Below are 6,459 nucleotides of genomic sequence, written 5' to 3' on the forward strand. Positions count from 1 at the left end.
GAGAGGGAGGGGGAGAGGAGTGGGGGGAGGACGGGAGGAGTGGGAGGCTGGGAGGAGGCGCAAATTTTTTTTTCTCAAAAAAAAAAATTTAAAAAAAATTTAAAAAGAAGAAAGACAGTAAGCAGTGTTCCTTCAGGGTGTATGATTTAGGAGCAATCTCTAGATTCCTGTTATGTCATCCCTTTCCTGTAGCTCATGAGCCAAATCAAACCTCCTCCTCAATTTGATTATGGTCAATGTTTGATCACAGTAATAGCACAAAAAGCTAGGATGAACGGACATCTGAAACAAGGGGAATATCTCTTCAAATGTCAGATAGAACACATAAACTCCAAAACTACCACTGCAAGGCATGACAAACAGAATATTAAGAAAAAACAGCTAAGTAGGAAGAGCATGGTGCAATTGTGGTGAGAAAGTGTTGAACTGATGTGTATTGAGCTGAAAGTTGGGGTGTTTCCTGACATCAATGTGCTTTAGAAAGACTGCAAATACTTGGGGAACATGAAGAAAAGTTAGGTTTATTAAAGTTAATTAAAGAATTTATTAAAGTTTAAAATAAAAAACTTTTTATAATCAAAATTCTCAGGATAGTGATCTATATACAGCTTTAGATTGCTTCTGATTTTTGGGTGCTCACTCTGCATTCTTCAGTATTTAGTTCTGTGTTAAAAATCAGTGTCTCCTGGAGTAGGAACTCCTCCAGCCAATAGCCTTTAAGTTACCAACCAACTTGGGTGTGGCCTTTTATACTATAAATGTTGATATAAAACATGTGCTTGCTCTCTCTTCTCACTGCTGGATTTGGTTCCTGTTCTTTCCTGAAGAGAGATGTTTTATCTGTGAGTCTACTCCTAAATAAATAATCCTTTATTATACTCATTTCTGAGCTAGTGTGGGGCTTCCTTCTGGCATCCATCTTCATTCTATTATACATGGGCTCTTATATGTATTCCACAATATAATTAACTACAAATCTTCTCTTTTTATTCTTTTATTGAAACAGGGTCTTGAAAGATACTGTTACTAGACCTCAAATCCCTAAATAAAGATTTTGAGTCTTTTGTTACACAGAGATCTGCCTTGCATGTCTCCTGAATGCTGGAATTGAACGTTTATGCTAACAGAAAGTACATTTCTTCCCTTTTTTATCGTATTTAATGCTTAGCATTTTGTTTTTGTACTTAGTAAGATATTAAAGATTCTTTTCTAGAAGAACAGAGAAAATTTATATCCTTTTTCAATTTCTGCCAGAGTCTCTATATGCAACCCTAAATCACTTGGACTTGCTATGCAGGCCAGACTGTCCAAAAGAAGCAGGATTTTGTCTACTTCTGTCTCCCAATAGTTTTACTTAAAGATATTTACCACCACATGTTGTGTGAGAGGATCTGCTTTTGGTCCTGGCCACCCTGCTAGCTTACACCCAAAATAACTGCATAGAAATGATATTAATTAAATTTCTGACTGGCCCATTAGCTCTAGCCTCTTATTGGCTAACTCTCACATCTTGATTAATCCATTTCTATTAAATCTGTGTATCACCATGTGACTGTGGCTTACCAGCAAGATTCTAACCTACATCCATCTCAGGCTGGAGATTCATGGCATCTCCATGGCAGCTCTCCATCTGACTCTGCTTTCTTCCTCCCAGAATTCAGTTCTGTTTACTCTGCCTACCTAAGTGCTGCCCTATCAAAAGGCCAAGGTAGTTTTTTTTTATTCAACCAATGAAAGCAACACACAAACAGAAGGACCTTCTACACCAACCACATACACATGCCTCACTTATGCTTTTATTGGAAATTCTTTCTGTTTCTCTTCATGTAGCACAATCTAGTAAATATGATTGCCATATGAAAAAAACTTTTTAATATGATCAGGCTGGAAAAAAATCAGTAACTACAAAAAAAATTATTAAATCAAGATGTGTTTCTTCTATTTTGTCAGGATTTTGTTTGTTTTAACTTTTAACTCTGAATGAATGTTGAATGCTGTCAAGAGTACTTTCTGTACATATTTGGATAATTATGCAGTCTTATACATCAGTATATTTCTGTGCCACATTTACTTAACTTATTTGCATATTTTGAACCATCTTTGTAACCCTTGAATGAAGTTATGTTTATCATTCCAACAGATCTTTCTGTCTGTTGTTGAGCTACATCTTTTAGTCTTTAGTTGAGAATTTTTAATCCATTCCTATCAAAATGTTTAGTCTCTCATTTTTGTATTGTGTTCCATTTCCACAAAATCCCTTTCCATCATATTTATAGAAACTATCTCTTCATGTTTGCAATTGGCATTTGTTTTAAGAGGCCAAAATTAATGTTGATTTTTTTAAACCAATCTTTTTGCTTGTTTACTATGATTAGAGAATGAGAAGGTTAACATTTGTTTTTGAGAATTATTTGCTAATTATTTTTCACTTTTGAGATTGTTATGTTTGATACTTTTTGTTTGTTTGTTTTTGAGAAAGGGTTTCTCTGTAGCTTTGGAGCCTGTCCTGGAAATAGTTCTTGTAGACCAGGCTGGTCTTAAACTAACAGAGGTCTTCCTGCCTCTGCCTCCTGAGTGCTGGGATTAAAGATACATGTCACCAATTCTGGGTTTATATTTAATAATTTTATACCAACTGATTTTCCATATGGTGTTCTCTTTGTCTCTCTTGATCACTTTTATTCACCTTACTTTTTAGTGTGTAGGGGTTCTTCAAGTGTCTTCCAGAGTACTGTCAGTGTGGTTATGAATTCCTATAGTTTATAGACATCATTGAGCATTGATCTGTCTCTGTATTAGTTATGGTTCTCTAGAGTAACAGAACTTATGGAATGTATCCATCCCTGTCTCTCTCTCTGCCTCTATGACTCTCTAATCCTCTCTCATAAAGAAATCCTGCTTCTTTATAGCCAGTCTGGCTTACACAGCAAGTCCAAGTGTGGTGCAGGAGAATTGTCTGTATTCTGTCAATCATGTTTTGAATAAATGCTGATTGGCCAGGCAGAAAGTATAGGCAGGTCAACGAGACAGGAAGTAGAGGCATGGTGATGAGAACAGGAGTATTCTGGGAAAAAGGAAGTGCTTCCCTAGTCCTGCCCAGACCACTTAAGAAGCAAGATGTACTCTACCCGGCTGAGAAAGGTACCAAACCATGTGGCTAACGTAGATAAGAACAATGGGTTAATATAAGCTACAAGAGTTAACAAGAAGCCTGAGCTAATGGGCCAATCAGTTTTATAACTTATGGAGATCTCTGTTTGATTTTCTTTGGGGCTTGCCAGCTGTGGTGTATCAGGCGGGACAGAAATCCCAACAAGCCGGCCCTCATGTTATACAAGTGAGTTAGGGTTGCATATAGAGACCCTGGCTCCAGAGAAATGGGAAGAAATTGGAAAATAATATAAATTTTCTCCATTCTTCTTGAAAATTCTATTTATCTATAAATCTATCTATCTATCTATCTACATTAAAGGCATGTATCATTATCATACAATGTAAGACATGTCTTTCTACCTCAAAGATTTGAATGACAAGTGAATCTTCCTACTTCAAATTTAGTGAAAATATTTCACATGTGTGCTATCTTCTTTTGGGTTTGAATAACTTACACATGTAGTAAAAATGTATAACCATGAAAGCAGTCACATCCTTGTTTGATTATAATGAAAATTTTGATAAGCAAATAATCATGTTTGGAAATATTGTCTCTCACTGGTCAAATTTCATCACTGATAACCTCCACTTTTAATAGTCCATTAAGGAAGTCCAATTGGAAGCAGACAAGGTTGCCAGGCAAAAGTTGGGAGCATGGGAGTTAGAGAAAAGGGGAGAGGGGGAGAGAGGGGGGAGAAGGGATGGATTGGAAAGAGCTTGGTGGAGTGGGATGGTTGAAATGGAGGAAGGAGGGATATGGGAGAAGGGAAGGAGATATCTTAATTGAGGGAGCCATTTTGGAGTTGGCAAGAGGCTTGGCTCTGGAGGGTTCCTAGGAGTCCACAGGGATGACTCCAGCTAGGATACTGGGCAGAAAGGAGAGGGTGCCTGAACTGGCCTTGTCCCATAGTCAGACTGATCTTGAATATACTATAGGACCTTTGTCCAGTGATAGATGGAGATAGAGATAGAGACCTGCATTGGATCACTGGACTGAGCTCCCAAGATCCAGTTGAAGAGTGGAAGGAGGAAGAATAAGAGCAAGGAAGTCAGGACCACCAGGGGTTGGTTCACCCACCGAGACAGTGAGCCTGAGCTAATGGGAGCTCACCAACTCCATTTGAACTGGGACTGAATGAGCATGGGTTCAGACTGGACCCTTTGAATGTGACTGACAATTGGGGCAGACTGAGGGGCCAATGATAATGGAACTGGGATTTGTCTCTACTGCATGTACTGGCTTTTTGGGAGCCTATTCTATTTGGATGCATACCTTCCTAAGCCTGGATATAGGCTTAGACTGTGGGCAAGACTTGCCCTCTCTTAGGACTAAAGGGGGGTGTGGGAGAGGGTGTGGGAGAGGAGCGGGAGGGAAGAGGGAGGAGGGTAAGAAGTAGAAATTTTGATTGGTATTAATAAAGTAATAAAAAAGGGTTCATGCCTTATCTATAAGGCACCTTTCTATGAAATGTTTTTCTTTCCTGAAGTCTTCAATTTCCTTTCTTTATCAGTATAAATCAAATTCTAAGTAAAATATGTAATGGGAAAGTTCTCTTCTAATATATGTTTAGTATTCAAATGGCTCCTCTCTCTAAATGGCCACATGTGTCAATGCATTTTGGGAAATTACTATTACATTTTATTGGATATACTGCTGATACCTCAGTGAGTTTTTTGCAAATTTGATTATTTTACCATATCCCCTTGGTTTCATATTTTCCTTATTTTTATCTTTGTCATAGTTTCAGTTTTCTAGCTCTTCTTTCTTTTCTTCAATACTTACCATCCTTTATTCAACTTGAAATATTCCCTTTGTGAGATTTCTCTCTATAATTTTGATTGTATTTGTTTGGTCTTTTCTTTACATATTTTAGTTTGATTTTTCATTATTTTGTACCTTTTAGAAAATATTTGTCACATGCTCACTCAGTTCCTTATAACATTCAAATTTTAATGATTTCATTGACTTCTCCTGGAGGATTTGTGTCCTCTAGGTATTTGGAAATATTGCTATAATAATTCTTTGAATTCCCTTTTTAATATGTCATTAAGAATAATCTTATTTTAGCCTATGACTATAACATTGGAGTTGTATTGCTTTGATGTCTTTAAATTTTTGTTCATTTGTTTTTCAATTCTGGGAGTAGAGCACTGGTTTTCATGTTTGTAATCTTCTGTTTAGCCTCAGGGGACATTTTGTAAGAGCACACTTTGAAAAATAATTTCTGCTCCCTTAATGGATATATAGTTCAATAGCTACACACTCAGGGAGTAAATATCCTCCTTACTTTAAGGAAGAATATTTTTGTAGAATTTATACTATCTTGGATACCTGAGACATAATTTTAGATTAAGCCTGAAAACGTTTCTGAACCTAACAACTTGATATTTCAAGTCACTTTATACTGGAGAAACTTGAATTGGATACCTTAAAACCCGTCACGTAAGAATTCACAATTATAACAATTCTTAGACCCATAATGGAAGTCATTATTTATAAATGTTCAAGAGCCATTTCTTTTACTAACAATATGTTCTTCCCACACAGATAAGGGAACTGGACACATACTTCTTTGTGTGAGTGAAAATATAAAAGAATTTATGGGATCAAGTAAAGTTCCTCTAATGAGTGCTTTCCTTAACAGGATATAACAGGATATATTTCAGTGCTGGAGAAATGATAGAGCTGTAAATAACAATTGCTGCTCATGTCTAAGGCCCTGGTTTGGATTTCAGTTTGCCACTAAGCTGTCTCCACGTCCCAGGTATCCAAATCATTGTGTTGCATACATATGTACCACATATAGCAGTTTTGCACAGACATTTGTACACACAAAACACCCAAACCTATTTAAAAGAAAAATGAGAGAAAGAACAAAATTATAATTCATAGGTTATCTAAAGGGGTCATACAAATGTCATCTTACTGTACCGTTAGAGATGTTGGCAGTTTAACCTGTTGGTAAAAATGCTTAAAGCATATTATATAATAAAAAATAATGATTTGCATGTGTTTTCTTTGCTCCCTCTTACAATTATCATAGTCTTTCAGTATCTTTATTAAAGGCTTAACAGAAAAGACAAAAATCACTATGTGGTAATTAGAATGGCCACAAGAGAAAATGGCTCACTTTACAGGAAATAATATAGAACAGAGGTAAAAAGAAGTTTATTCCAAAATAAATATATTCTGGAATAATAAGAATTCACTACACTATCCTGAGTGAGGTAAGCCAGACCCAAAAAGAGGAACATGGGATGTACTCACTCATATTTGGTTTCTAGCCATAAATAAAGGACAGTGAG

At 36.4% G+C, this 6,459-nt stretch overlaps 1 protein-coding gene across 3 annotated transcripts in view; it reads right to left on the reverse strand.

The window, feature by feature from the left end:
* Positions 1–6,459, reverse strand: part of LOC101997925 (vomeronasal type-2 receptor 116-like) — a 51,461-nt gene that overhangs the window by 18,067 nt on the left and 26,935 nt on the right. The window lies entirely within an intron of this gene.

This window comes from Microtus ochrogaster, unplaced genomic scaffold (genome assembly GCF_000317375.1).
Source record: "Microtus ochrogaster isolate Prairie Vole_2 unplaced genomic scaffold, MicOch1.0 UNK108, whole genome shotgun sequence".
Lineage (NCBI taxonomy): Eukaryota > Metazoa > Chordata > Mammalia > Rodentia > Cricetidae > Microtus > Microtus ochrogaster.